Source organism: Bufo gargarizans, unplaced genomic scaffold (genome assembly GCF_014858855.1).
Source record: "Bufo gargarizans isolate SCDJY-AF-19 unplaced genomic scaffold, ASM1485885v1 original_scaffold_1538_pilon, whole genome shotgun sequence".
NCBI lineage: Eukaryota > Metazoa > Chordata > Amphibia > Anura > Bufonidae > Bufo > Bufo gargarizans.
In genome coordinates this window covers 14,310-29,426 of record NW_025334404.1, presented here as the reverse complement: position 1 = coordinate 29,426, position 15,117 = coordinate 14,310, and positions in this window count along the sequence as shown.

Sequence of the window (15,117 nt, the reverse complement as noted above, 5' to 3'; positions counted from 1 at the left end):
TTTGAGATAGGAATTTGGGGTTTTCATGAGCTGTAGCCAAAATCATCAATATTACAACAATAAAAGGCTTGAACTCCTTCAGTTGGTGTGTAATGAATCTAAAATATATGAAAGTCTAATGTTTATCAGCACATTACAGAAAATAATGGACTTTATCACAATATGCTAATTTTTTGAGAAGGACCTGTATAGCACTTACTAATATAGTCCTTGTTGAAATTCTGCACCATTTTCTATATTTTATCAAGTATGCTTCCTTATTTCCATAGAGATCCTGTCCATAAAATAGCAGCTGATGGTCCTGTGACCAGGGAAATCACCTCCATTTGATGGCTCATCCATTCAAACACACTGCACCTGTACTAAACTCCCAACAGAACAAGTACAGATGGCAGATGCAGTGTCTTTGAATAGAGGAGACATCACATCAAGGTGATTTGCCTGGTCACATGACCCTCCATCAGCGGCCATCTTATGGACAGGATCTCTGTGTGGACAGCACAAGAGACTTTGTAAACGGGCGCATACCTTATGAAATATAGAAAATGGTGCAGAATTTCACCAAGGACTATTAGTAAGTGTCATATCATCTCAGAAACACATTGGTCAACAATTACCAGAAAGTGGCCAACCTCTTTAAAGGGAATTTCTCACCAGCGACCTGCCTACCAAACAGTTTGCATAGACACAGCTTCTTACCGTCGAAATGAATGGCTTGTGATCCTCTTGTAGGACCGCCTGCCCTCGTCTTGTAGGACTGCCTGCCCTCGTCTTGTAGGACTGCCTGCCCTCGTCTTGTAGGACTGCCTGCCCTCGTCTTGTAGGACTGCCTGCCCTCGTCTTGTAGGACTGCCTGCCCTCGTCTTGTAGGACTGCCTGCCCTCGTCTTGTAGGACTGCCTGCCCTCGTCTTGTAGGACTGCCTGCCCTCGTCTTGTAGGACTGCCTGCCCTCGTCTTGTAGGACTGCCTGCCCTCGTCTTGTAGGACTGCCTGCCCTCGTCTTGTAGGACTGCCTGCCCTTGTGTTCTTTGCTTCTGTGAGATGCTGGATTTCACAGGAGGTAATGATAGTGGAATAAGCAGATCTGTAGAATAAATAGAACATGATGGTGGATTAGTAATCTCTATATTTGAGGAGGAACCACTCTGGAGCTTTGGCTCGGTTCTGACTGAACCGGCGGCTGCTGGCCAATGTCTCTGTGCCACTGCTCTGTCCCTCTCCTCACGGGTGCCCAGTAGTGTTGAGTGAACTTCTGTTTTCAAGCTCGGTATATAAGCTATGGGTTATCTAAGAATTCCGTTATGGATTCTGCAATCAGGAACCATAATTTAGGGTCCGTGGTAGCGGAATATCCATAACGGAATTCTTAGAACACCCGAACTTTATACGCCAAACTTGAAAACAGAAGTTCGCTCATCCCTAGTGCCCACCAAGTGTTTGAACATCAAAATGGTGGATTACTATTGATCATTCTCCTCACACGTGCCCAGACCAGCACACCAAGTGTTTGAACATCAAAATGGTGGATTATTAATCCCTGTATCATATACAGGCTAGGCACCTGTAAAGAGAAAGATCAATTGTAATCCACCATTTTAATATCAAACACTTGGTGTAATAAATAATCCATAATTTTTATAGTCAAACACACTTTGTGATGGGCAGTGGAACCTGTGGTGAAAAAAGAGGCAGAGCAGAGGCCAGACAGCAGCAGCCATGTCAGTCAGATTAGAGGCAGAGCTGCAGAGGCCAGACAGCAGCAGCCATGTCAGTCAGATTAGAGGCAGAGCTGCAGAGGCCAGACAGCAGCAGCCATGTCAGTCAGATTAGAGGCAGAGCTGCAGAGGCCAGACAGCAGCAGCCATGTCAGTCAGATTAGAGGCAGAGCTGCAGAGGCCAGACAGCAGCAGCCATGTCAGTCAGATTAGAGGCAGAGCTGCAGAGGCCAGACAGCAGCAACCATTTCAGTCAGATTAGAGGCAGAGCCAAAGCTGCAGAGTGGCTGTAGCCTGTAATCTGACTAAAATGGCCACTGCTGCTCTTCCTCTCACTCACAGGCAGCCCACAGTCCCACGGCCCTGCTGCCCAGGTCATTACCATTCATTAAAATGTACTAGCTTTGGCTGCTGCTGCGCCTGCCCACTGGAATGCTGGACGTTAACTCCGACGAAGCAGGTCCTCCATGCTGCTTTCTCTCAGACAGTGGTGGCACTGAGAAGACTGGGGGCGGGAACATCGGTGGTGGGAATAAAACACTGCAGCGTGCCTTCTGTGACGGAGGAGGCGGAGCTACAGTAAGTGAGTGACTGAGTCACGTGCCCCCCCCCCTCTCCTCTCCTCAGCACTCTGTCTTTCGCCAAATCCGTCCTGCTTCATTTTTACAGCCTTCGGTGCTGACGGGGGCGGGATCAAGCAAGCCGGCCGGCTGTTACTGTCTGCACTGCAGCAGGCGGCGCTGGCTGTGCATCGCTACTGCAGATATATTTTAGTAAATTGGAGTCTGGTGGTGGCGCAAAATGGAGCGTTTAGGATGGCAAATTGGCGATGGGCCCTTCACTCACCCTGGGCCCGGGGCTGCCGACCCAAACACCCCAATTATAATCCGCCACTGGATACAACACATCCCCACAATGCATCATGGTTTCCTCCTCTCTGCCTGGGAGACGACCGAAGACAATCTAATTATCTCTCAGGACAAAGGGAGATCGCCAATACACACGTGGAGACAACAGGACAGGAATCACCACCCAAACACACAATGGGACAATAGAAACACACCCAGCATATTCCTCCCAAGCTGACAAGTTACACTTATTATAAGTTGTTACAACTTTGTGAGGTTACATTGTCCATACATATAACTTACATCAATTTAACCAGTATAACTTGGGGGACAAACCTATCCAAAATTCCCTGGAATAGGTTCAGGGGTTTAAAAGTTACTATGGGCCATAATCCTGAGGCAAGAGGCTTTTAAACAGCCCCCTCCAAAACCCAGCGGCGAGGTTGGTTTCGCCACACATACTATCCCGTAACTTAGTATACATAGTAACATACTATCTCGTAACTTAGTATACGTAGTAACATACTATCCGGTAACTTAGTATACGTAGTAACATACTATCTCGTAACTTAGTATACGTAGTAACATACTATCCGGTAACTTAGTATACGTAGTAACATACTATCCGGTAACTTAGTATACGTAGTAACATACTCTCCGGTAACTTAGTATACGTAGTAACATGCTATCCCGTAACTTAGTATACGTAGTAACATACTATCCTGTAACTTAGTATACATAGTAACATACTATCTCGTAACTTAGTATACGTAGTAACATACTATCCGGTAACTTAGTATACGTAGTAACATACTATCCGGTAACTTAGTATCTGTAGTAACATGCTATCCCGTAATCTAGTATACCTAGTAACATGCTATCCCGTAACTTAGTATACCTAGTAACATGCTATTCGGTAACTTAGTATACGTAGTAACATACTATCCGGTAACTTAGTATACGTAGTAACATACTATCCGGTAACTTAGTATCTGTAGTAACATGCTATCCCGTAATCTAGTATACCTAGTAATGTCCCCCCCATCCATGTAACATGCTCCTGATGCGATCCCCCCTCCCCCCCATCCATGCAACTTGCCCCCATCTGTGCCCCCTCAATGCTGGCAGTACCCCCCCTTTCCAGCGCTGCCCCCATTTGTGCCCCATGGCCCCCGATGCAGCCCCCCTGCTGTATGCTGACACTCTGCTGTATCCCCTTTTTGGTTAAAAAAATATATTATTGTGTAAAACTTAAATAAATAATAAAAAGTATACATATTAGGTATTGCCACTTCCGTAACGATCTGCTCTATAAAACGGTCACATGACCTAGCCCCTCAGGTGAACGCTGTAAAAATAAATAAATAAAAACTGTTCCAAAGCAGCCAATTTTGGGGTCACCTTGCCCCATAAAGTGTAATAATGAATGATCAAAAAATCCTATGTACCCAAAAATGGTACCAATAAAACCCTCAACTCTTCCTGCAAAAAACGAGCCCCTGCACAAGACGATCGGCAGAAAAATAATGGCATTCAGAAAATTGAGACACAAAAACATAATTTATTTTTCAAAAATGCTTTTATTATGTAAAACTGAAACAAACAAAGAAAGTAAATATATTTGATATAATTGCGTCTGTGACAACCTGCTATAAAAATGGCGCATGATCTACCCTGTCAGATGAATTAGGAATAACAAAACGGTGCTAAAACGTAACATAGATCGCAATATAGAGCAATAAAAAATCATATGTACCCCAAAATAGTCACCTTATCCCCTAGTTTCCAAAATAGGGTCACTTTTTGGGAGTTTCTACTGTAGGGAGCATCAGGGGGGCTTCAAATGGGACATGGCGTCTAAAAACCAGTCCAGCAAAGTCTGCCTTCCAAAACCCATATGGCGCTCCTTCCCTTCTGCGCCCTGCCGTGTGCCCGTACAGCAGTTTACGATTACATGTGGGGTGTTTCTGTAAACCGCAGAATCGGGGTAATAAATATTGAGTTATGTTTGGCTGTTAACCCTCAATGTGTTAAAGAATTTTTTTTTATAAATGTTAATGCCATTTTATTTTTGGGGGACGTTAGAGGCTTAGAAGTTTAGAAGCAATTCTTAAAATTTCCTAAACCCACTTTTTAAGGACCAGTTCAGGTCTGAAGTCACTTTGTGGGGCCTACATAGTGGATACCCCCATAAATGACCCCATTATGGAAGCTACACCCCTCAAGTTACTCAAAACTGATTTTACAAACTTTGTTAACCCTTTAGGTGTCCCACAAGAATTAAAGGAAAATTGAGATTACATTTCTAAATTTCACTTTTTGGGCAGATTTTCCATTTTAACCCATTTTTTTCTTTAACACATTGAGGGTTAACAGCTAAACACAACTCAATATTTATTACCCTGATTCTGCGGTTTACAGAAACCCCCCACATGTGGTCGTAAACTGCTGTACGGGCACACGGCAGGGCGCAGAAGGAAAGGAGCGCTGCATGGTTTTTGGAAGGCAGACTTACCTGAACTGGTTTTTAGATGTCCCATTTCAAGCCCCCCTGATGCACCCTACAGTAGAAACTCCCAAAAAGTGACCCCATTTCGGAAACTAGGGGATAAGGTGCCAGTTTTATTGGTACTATTTTGGGGTACATATGATTTTTAATTGCTCTATATTATGTGTCAAGGTAAAAAAAAAATCCCTGTTTGTATCTCCATTTTCTGAACACCTTATTTTCTTATTTTTCTGCCGATCGTCTTGTGCAGGGGCTCGATTTTTGCAGGAAGAGTTGACGTTTTTATTGGTACCATTTTTGGGTACATATGATTTTTTGATCATTCATTATTACACTTTATGGGGCAAGGTGACCAAAAAATTGGTTGTTTTGGAACCGTTTTTATTTTTTTATTTTTACAGCGTTCACCTGAGGGGCTAGGTCATGTGACATTAGGCAGATCATTATGGACGTGGCGATGCCCAATATGTATACTTTTTCTCATTTATTTAAGTTTTACACAATAATAGCTTTTTTGAAGCAAAAAAATGATGTTTTAGTGTCTCCATAGTCTGAGAGCCATAGCTTTTTTATTTTTTGACTGTCTTATGTAGGATCTCATTTCTTGTGGGATGAGGTGAATGTTTAATTGGTACTATTTTGGGGGCATACACCTTTTTGATCACTTGGTGTTGCAATTTTTGTGATGTAAGGTGACAAAATGGCTTTTTTTGGCACTTTTTTATTTTTTTTACGGTGTTCAGCTGAGGGGTTAGGTCGTGTGATATTTTTATAGAGCTGGTTCTTACGGATGCGGTGATACCTAATATGTATACTTCTTTTAATTTACCGTATTTATCGCCCGATAAGACACACTTGCAAATACTAATGAAGCACTTCCAATATGGAGGCGCTTCATTAGTACAGGAGGACCAGGAAGCGGTGAAGGCTCTGTACTCACCGCTTCTTTGTCCTCGGCTCGGCTATCGGCTGTGCAGAGCTGCACACATCATGAGGGCGTTCTGTGACCTCACACTATGCGCCACGATGCACAGCCGACAGCAGAATGAAGAGGATCTCGATGGTGAGGAGCGGTGGCGTCCAGGAGCAGGAAAGGTAAGTGAGTTGTTTTTTCTTTTATTTGCAATAGGGGCACTGGCTGACATATGGGGGCTGGTAACTGACATATAGGGGATACTGGCTGACATATGGGGGCTGCTGGATGACATATGGGGGCTGCTGGCTGACATATGGGGGCTGCTGGCTGACATATGGGGGCTGGTAGCTGACATATGGGGGCTGGTAGCTGACATATAGGGGATACTGGCTGACATATGGGGGCTGCTGGCTGACATATAGGGGCACTGGCTGACATATGGGGGCTGGTAGCTGACATATCGGGGCTGGTGGCTGACATATGGGGGCTGGTGGCTGACATATAGGGGATACTGGCTGACATATGGGGGCTGCTGGATGACATATGGGGGCTGCTGGATGACATATGGGGGCTGCTGGATGACATATGGGGGATACTGGCTGACATATAGGGGATACTGGCTGACATATAGGGGCTGCTGGATGACATATGGGGGCTGCTGGATGACATATGGGGGCTGGTAGCTGACATATAGGGGATACTGGCTGACATATGGGGGCTGCTGGCTGACATATGGGGGCTGCTGGCTGACATATGGGGGCTGGTAGCTGACATATGGGGGCTGGTAGCTGACATATAGGGGATACTGGCTGACATATGGGGGCTGCTGGCTGACATATAGGGGCACTGGCTGACATATGGGGGCTGGTAGCTGACATATCGGGGCTGGTGGCTGACATATGGGGGCTGGTGGCTGACATATAGGGGATACTGGCTGACATATGGGGGCTGCTGGATGACATATGGGGGCTGCTGGATGACATATGGGGGCTGCTGGATGACATATGGGGGATACTGGCTGACATATAGGGGATACTGGCTGACATATGGGGGCTGCTGGATGACATGAGGGGGCTGATGGCTGACATATAGGGGCTGATGGCTGGCATATGGGGGCTGCTGGATGACATATGGGGGCTGCTGGATGACATATGGGGGCTGCTGGATGACATGTGGGGGCTGATGGCTGACATATAGGGGCTGATGGCTGACATATGGGGGCTGCTGGATGACATATGGGGGCTGGTGGCTGACATATGGGGGCTGGTAGCTGACATATAGGGGATACTGGCTGACATATGGGGGCTGCTGGCTGACATATAGGGGCACTGGCTGACATATGGGGGCTGGTAGCTGACATATGGGGGCTGGTGGCTGACATATGGGGGCTGGTGGCTGACATATGGGGGCTGGTGGCTGACATATAGGGGATACTGGCTGACATATGGGGCTGCTGGATGACATATGGGGGCTGCTGGATGACATCAGGGGGCTGCTGGATGACATATGGGGGCTGATGCCTGACATATGGGGGCTGGTGGCTGACATATAGGGGATACTGGCTGACGTATAGGGGATACTGGCTGACATATGGGGGCTGCTGGATGACATGAGGGGGCTGATGGCTGACATATAGGGGCTGATGGCTGGCATATGGGGGCTGCTGGATGACATATGGGGGCTGCTGGATGACATATGGGGGCTGCTGGATGACATGTGGGGGCTGATGGCTGACATATAGGGGCTGCTGGATGACATATGGGGGCTGCTGGATGACATGTCGGGGCTGATGGCTGACATATAGGGGCTGATGGCTGACATATGGGGGCTGCTGGATGACATATGGGGGCTGGTGGCTGACATATGGGGGCTGGTGGCTGACATATAGGGGCTGATGGCTGACATATAGGGGATACTGGCTGACATATGGGGGCTGCGGGATGACATATGGGGGCTGCTGGATGACATCAGGGGGCTGCTGGATGACATATGAGGGCTGATGGCTGACATATGGGGGCTGGTGGCTGACATATAGGGGATACTGGCTGACATATAGGGGATACTGGCTGACATATGGGGGCTGCTGGATGACATGAGGGGGCTGATGGCTGACATATAGGGGCTGATGGCTGACATATGGGGGCTGATGGCTGACATATGGGGGCTACTGGATGACATGTGGGGGCTGCTGGATGACATGTGGGGGCTGCTGGATGACATGTGGGGGCTGATGGCTGACATATGGGGGCTGGTGGCTGACATATGGGGCTGGTGGCTGACATATGGGGGCTGATGGCTGACATATGGGGGCTGGTGGCGGACATATAGGGGATGCTGGCTGACATATGGGGGCTGATGGCGGACATATAGGGGATGCTGGCTGACATATGGGGGCTGATGGCTGACATATGGGGGCTGGTGGCGGACATATAGGGGCTGGTGGCTGATATATGGGGGCTGATGGCTGACATATGGGGGCTGGTGGCTGACATATGGGGCTGGTGGCTGATATATGGGGCTGATGGCTGACATATGGGGGCTGGTTGCGGACATATAGGGGATGCTGGCTGACATAAGGGGGCTGATGGCGGACATATAGGGGATGCTGGCTGACATATGGGGGCTGATGGCTGACATATGGGGGCTGGTGGCTGACATATGGGGGCTGGTGGCTGATATATGGGGGCTGATGGCTGACATATGGGGGCTGATGGCGGACATATAGGGGATGCTGGCTGACATATGGGGGCTGATGGCTGACATATGGGGGCTGATAGATGGCTGACATATAGGGGCTGATGGCTGACATATGGGGGCTGGTGGCTGAGATATGGGGGCTGGTGGCTGATATATGGGGCTGATGGCTGACATATGGGGGCTGGTGGCGGACATATAGGGGATGCTGGCTGACATATGGGGGCTGATGGCGGACATATAGGGGATGCTGGCTGACATATGGGGGCTGATGGCTGACATATGGGGGCTGATGGCTGACATATGGGGGCTGGTGGCGGACATATAGGGGATGCTGGCTGACATATGGGGGCTGATGGCGGACATATAGGGGATGCTGGCTGACATATGGGGGCTGATGGCTGACATATGGGGGCTGGTGGCTGACATATGGGGGCTGGTGGCTGATATATGGGGGCTGATGGCTGACATATGGGGGCTGGTGGCGGACATATAGGGGATGCTGGCTGACATGGGGGCTGATGGCTGACATATGGGGGCTGATAGATGGCTGACATATAGGGGCTGATGGCTGACATATGGGGGCTGGTGGCTGAGATATGGGGGCTGGTGGCTGATATATGGGGCTGATGGCTGACATATGGGGGCTGGTGGCGGACATATAGGGGATGCTGGCTGACATATGGGGGCTGATGGCGGACATATAGGGGATGCTGGCTGACATATGGGGGCTGATGGCTGACATATGGGGGCTGATGGCTGACATATGGGGGCTGGTGGCGGACATATAGGGGATGCTGGCTGACATATGGGGGCTGATGGCGGACATATAGGGGATGCTGGCTGACATATGGGGGCTGATGGCTGACATATGGGGGCTGGTGGCTGACATATGGGGGCTGGTGGCTGATATATGGGGGCTGATGGCTGACATATGGGGGCTGGTGGCGGACATATAGGGGATGCTGGCTGACATGGGGGCTGATGGCTGACATATGGGGGCTGATAGATGGCTGACATATAGGGGCTGATGGCTGACATATGGGGGCTGGTGGCTGAGATATGGGGGCTGGTGGCTGATATATGGGGCTGATGGCTGACATATGGGGGCTGGTGGCTGACATATAGGTGCTGATGGCTGACATATGGGGGCTGGTGGCTGAGATATGGGGGCTGGTGGCTGATATATGGGGGCTGATGGCTGACATATGGGGGCTGATGGCTGACATATAGGGGCACTGGCTGACATATGGGGGCTGGTGGCTGATATATGGGGCTGATGGCTGACATATGGGGGCTGATGGCTGACATATAGGGGCACTGGCTGACATATGGGGGCTGGTGGCTGACATATGGGGGCTGGTGGCTAAACATATAGGGGATGCTGGATGACATATGGGGGCTGGTGGCTGACATATGGGGGCTGCTGGATGACATATGGGGGCTGCTGGATGACATGTGGGGGCTGATGGCTGACATATGGGGGCTGATGGCTGACATATAGGGGCTGATGGTTGACATATAGGGACTGATGGCTGACATATGGGGGCTGATGGCTGACATATGGGGGCTGATGGCTGACATATGGGGGCTGGTGGCTGACATATGGGGGCTGGTGGCTGACATATGGGGGCTGATGGCTGACATATAGGGGATGCTGGCTGATATATGGGGGCTGGTGGCTGATATATGGGGGCTGATGGCTGACATATGGGGGCTGGTGGCGGACACATAGGGGATGCTGGATGACATATGGGGGCTACTGGATGACATGTGGGGGCTGCTGGATGACATGTGGGGGCTGCTGGATGACATGTGGGGGCTGATGGCTGACATGTGGGGGCTGATGGCTGACATATAGGGGCTGATGGTTGACATATAGGGACTGATGGCTGACATATGGGGGCTGATGGCTGACATATGGGGGCTGATGGCTGACATATGGGGGCTGGTGGCTGACATATGGGGGCTGGTGGCTGACATATGGGGGCTGGTGGCTGACATATGGGGGCTGCTGGATGACATATGGGGACTGATGGCTGACATATGGGGGCTGATGGCTGACATATGGGGGCTGATGGCTGACATATGGGGGCTGGTGGCTGACATATGGGGGCTGGTGGCTGACATATGGGGGCTGCTGGATGACATATGGGGACTGATGGCTGACATATGGGGGCTGATGGCTGACATATGGGGGCTGATGGCTGACATATGGGGGCTGATGGTTGACATATAGGGACTGATGGCTGACATATGGGGGCTGATGGATGACATATGGGGGCTGATGGCTGACATATGGGGGCTGGTGGCTGACATATGGGGGCTGGTGGCTGACATATGGGGGCTGGTGGCTGACATATGGGGGCTGCTGGATGACATATGGGGACTGATGGCTGACATATGGGGGCTGATGGCTGACATATGGGGGCTGATAGCTGACATATGGGGGCTGGTGGCTGACATATAGGGGCTGATGGCTGACATACAGGGGCTGATGGCTGACATACGGGGGCTGGTGGCTGAGATATGGGGGCTGGTGGCTGATATATGGGGCTGATAGATGGCTGACATATGGGGGCTGCTGGATGACATATGGGGGCTGGTGGCTGACATATGGGGGCTGGTGGCTGACATATGGGGGCTGGTGGCTGACATATGGGGGCTGCTGGCTGACATATGGGGGCTGCTGGCTGACATATGGGGGCTGGTGGCTGACATATGGGGGCTGCTGGATGACATATGGGGGCTGCTGGCTGACATATGGGGGCTGGTGGCTGATATATGGGGCTGGTGGCTGACATATGGGGGCTGCTGGATGACATATGGGGGCTGCTGGATGACATATGGGGGCTGGTGGCTGATATATGGGGCTGCTGGATGACATATGGGGCTGCTGGATGACATATGGGGGCTGCTGGATGACATATGGGGGCTGCTGGATGACATATGGGGGCTGGTGGCTGACATATGGGGGCTGGTGGCTGACATATGGGGGCTGGTGGCTGATATATGGGGCCGATAGATGGCTGGCATATGGGGGCTGATGGCTGATATATGGGGGCTGCTGGATGGCTGACATATGGGGGCTGATGGCTGAATATATGGGGCTGATGGCTGACATATGGGGGCTGATAGATGGCTGGAGGTTGGGGGATTGATCTGAGGCATTGGGGGTCTGATCAGAGGTCTGATAAACTTTGGGGGTCTGATTGCTTGTCTGACCTGAGGTGTAATGGAAAATATTTTTTTCTTATTGTTCTCCTCTAAAACCTAGGTGCGTCTTATGGGCCGGTGCGTCTTATATGGTGAAAAATACGGTATTTCACTTTAATAAAATAATAGAATATATGAAACAAAAAAACTATGTTTTAGTGTCTCCATGTTCTAAAAGCTATAGTTTTTTTTTTATTTTTTAAGCGATTTTCTTATGTACAGTCTTATTTTTGGCAGGATGAGGTGACACTTTTATTGGTACCATTTTGACCTGAGCCTTTTTGATCGCTTGGTGTTGCACTTTTTGTGATGTAAGGTGACAGAAATAGCTTTTTTGACACAGTTTTTATTTTTTTATGATGTTTATCGAACTGGGTGGATCATGTGATATATTTATAGAGCCGGTCATTACGGACGCGGTGATGCATAATATTTGTAGTTTATTTTATTTTTTCTCATTTTTTAATATCTTATAAATGAGCGGATATAGGAAAAGGCAATTTATTTTATTTTTTATTTACATTTTTATTTATTTTTCCAACTTTTTTTTTTTTCACACTTTTTTATCAAGTCTCTCTTGGATCTTGAAGATCCGGGGGGCTGATGGCTGTACTGTACTCTGCTATGCTCTTGCATTGTAAAGTATAATACTATCAGATGTCCTGATAGGTGGCAACACCAGCCGCCTTTGCAAAGCGTCCAGTTGTCATGGCAACCATCGGGCCACTGCCATCGCAGCGTGGCAGCCTGATGGTTGAGAGAGGGAGCCCCCTCCCTCTATTAACCCCATGTATGCCGCTGCTGCAGCATCTAAGGGGTTATAGCAGAGTGTCAGCAATACAGCAGGGGGACCGCATCAGGGGCAGGGGGCACAAATGGGGGCAGACTACATGGATGCCGGCAGGGCTCACAGGGGTGGTTGAAGGCAGGGCGCACTGGGGAGGGCACAGATGGGGCCCACAGATCGGGGGGCACGGAGGACACACTACCTGATTTCAGGCTCCCATCTGCAGAGCGCAGATCAGAGCCTGGAACAGGCACCTTTACACTGCCGCGATCTGATTGGTGAGTCTGCGCAGACTAACCAATCGGATCGATCGCCGGCAGGGGACCACTCTGATTGGCCCCTTGCCGCCATTACTGCACTCTGCACTGTCCTGACAGCAGCAGGGCTCGGGCAGGAGCTTCAGTCCAAGCGCTTTGCAGAGCTTGGATTAAAGAGCTGCCTGACGTCTATACATGTGCTAGCTGCACGGGGTATGTGCGAATAGCACGTACATAGCCATGTACGTCAGGAAGGGGTTAAAAAGGGGGTTTGTTTCTAAGCCTTCTAAGGTCCCAATAAAATAAAATGCTTTCACAAAATGACCCAAACATGAAGTAGACACATGGGGAAAGTAATGACTATTATAGGCGGTATCGCTATCTGTTCTAACAGCTGAGAAAATTAACTTTGGAAAGTTGCAAATTTTTTATTTTTTTTTGTACATTTGGGATTTTGTAAAAAAATAAATAAAAATATTGACAGAAATTGACCACTATCATGAAGTACAATATGTGACGAGAAAACAATCTCAGAACGGCCGGGATAAGTAAGTGTTCCAAAGTTATCACCACATGAAGTGACACCTGTCAGATTGCCAAAAAACGGCCTGGTCCTTAAGGTGAAAAATGGCAGGGTCCTGAAAGGGTTAATATTTGCTAGAAAAAAAATGGGGTGGAACGCAAAAGGGGGGAAGGTCAGGGCAAATGGAGAGAAGGGGCCCAAGATGCAAATTTTGACTTAAAGTTACTTTTTTTCAACCAGCAAGTAATTTTTTGATGAGAAATGACATCGGTGTCTCCCAGAAGATAATCAGACGATGTACGAGAGGCATTATTATTGTGGGGAAAACATTTCTCAGCTTTTATTTACATTTGAGCAAAAAGTGTCCCGTCCAAAATGATTCCCCCCCTTCTCAATAGAAAAGCCTTTATTGGCTGTTACAGCGATCAGACGCTTCCTGTAATCGCAGAGCAGCTTTTTGCAGGTCTCCAGGTATTTCTGCCCATTCATCTTTAGCAATGAGCTCCACATCTTTCCGGTTGGAGGGTCTTCTCGCCGTCACCCTGATCTTTAGCTCCTCCACAGATTCTCCATTGGATTCCAGTCTGGACTCGGGCTGGGCCTCTCCAAGACGTTAATGTTGTTGTCTGCTGACCATTTCTTCACCACTTTTGCTGTGTGTTTTGGGTCATTGTCCTGCTGAAATGTCCACTGGTGCCCAAGGCCACGTTTCTCTGCAGACGGCCTGATGTTGTCGGTGAGAATCCTCATGTATTGCTCTTTTTCATGGTGCCGTTTACTGTGATTATGTTCCCTGGTCCATTGGCTGAAAAACACCCCCAAAGCATTAGGTTCCCACCACCATGTTTGACAGTGGGGATGGTGTTCTTTGGGTTGAAGGCTTCTCCTTTTTTACGCCAACTGGACACTTTTTGCTCAAATGTAAATAAAAGCTGAGAAATGTTTTGGGAGACACCGATGTCATTTCCCGTCAAAAAATGACTTGCTGGTTGAATAATGTGATGTGGCCACTTCCCTGCCGTGCTTCTGTGAGACGACTCTGGAGGATGAGCAAGAAAGAACAGAGAGGGCATCCTGGGCTGGTTCCAGCCACTGTTCCAGTCTGCAGCCCCAGAAGTCCATGTGGTCAGGGAACAGGGAAGGGGCACGGTCCAGGTAGGACTGAACCTAGTTGTTCAGGCAGTGCACATCTGTGTGCTGATTATCGTCAGGTTGGCGTGGCACATGAGAAGACTATTCCATCATGTTGATGATACTGACCTGCTGCTGCTGATACTTGTTGTAGGGTTGTCAGAGACTGTGGGAAAGCGTTGACTCAGAGTGGGGCCCCCTGGTCAGACACGGAGGTTGCAGGCACCCGCTCGCTGAAAGCTGCAGTAAGCTGGGCCCAGAGCGTGTCCTGGTAAGACAACAATTTTGCCTCCCTTTCAATATCGGGAAAACTTTCCCCCATTTCCTTTTCTTGCGAGGGTCTATAATCATGGCTGTCCAGTAATCGCTGTCCTTTAGGGCCCATTCACGCGGCTGTATGAATGGGTCCGCACCCGTTTGCAATTTGGTGGAACAGGTGCGGACCCATTCATTTCAATGGGGCTGCAAAAGATGCGGACAGCACACAGTGTGCTATACGCATCCGTGATTCTGTTCCGCG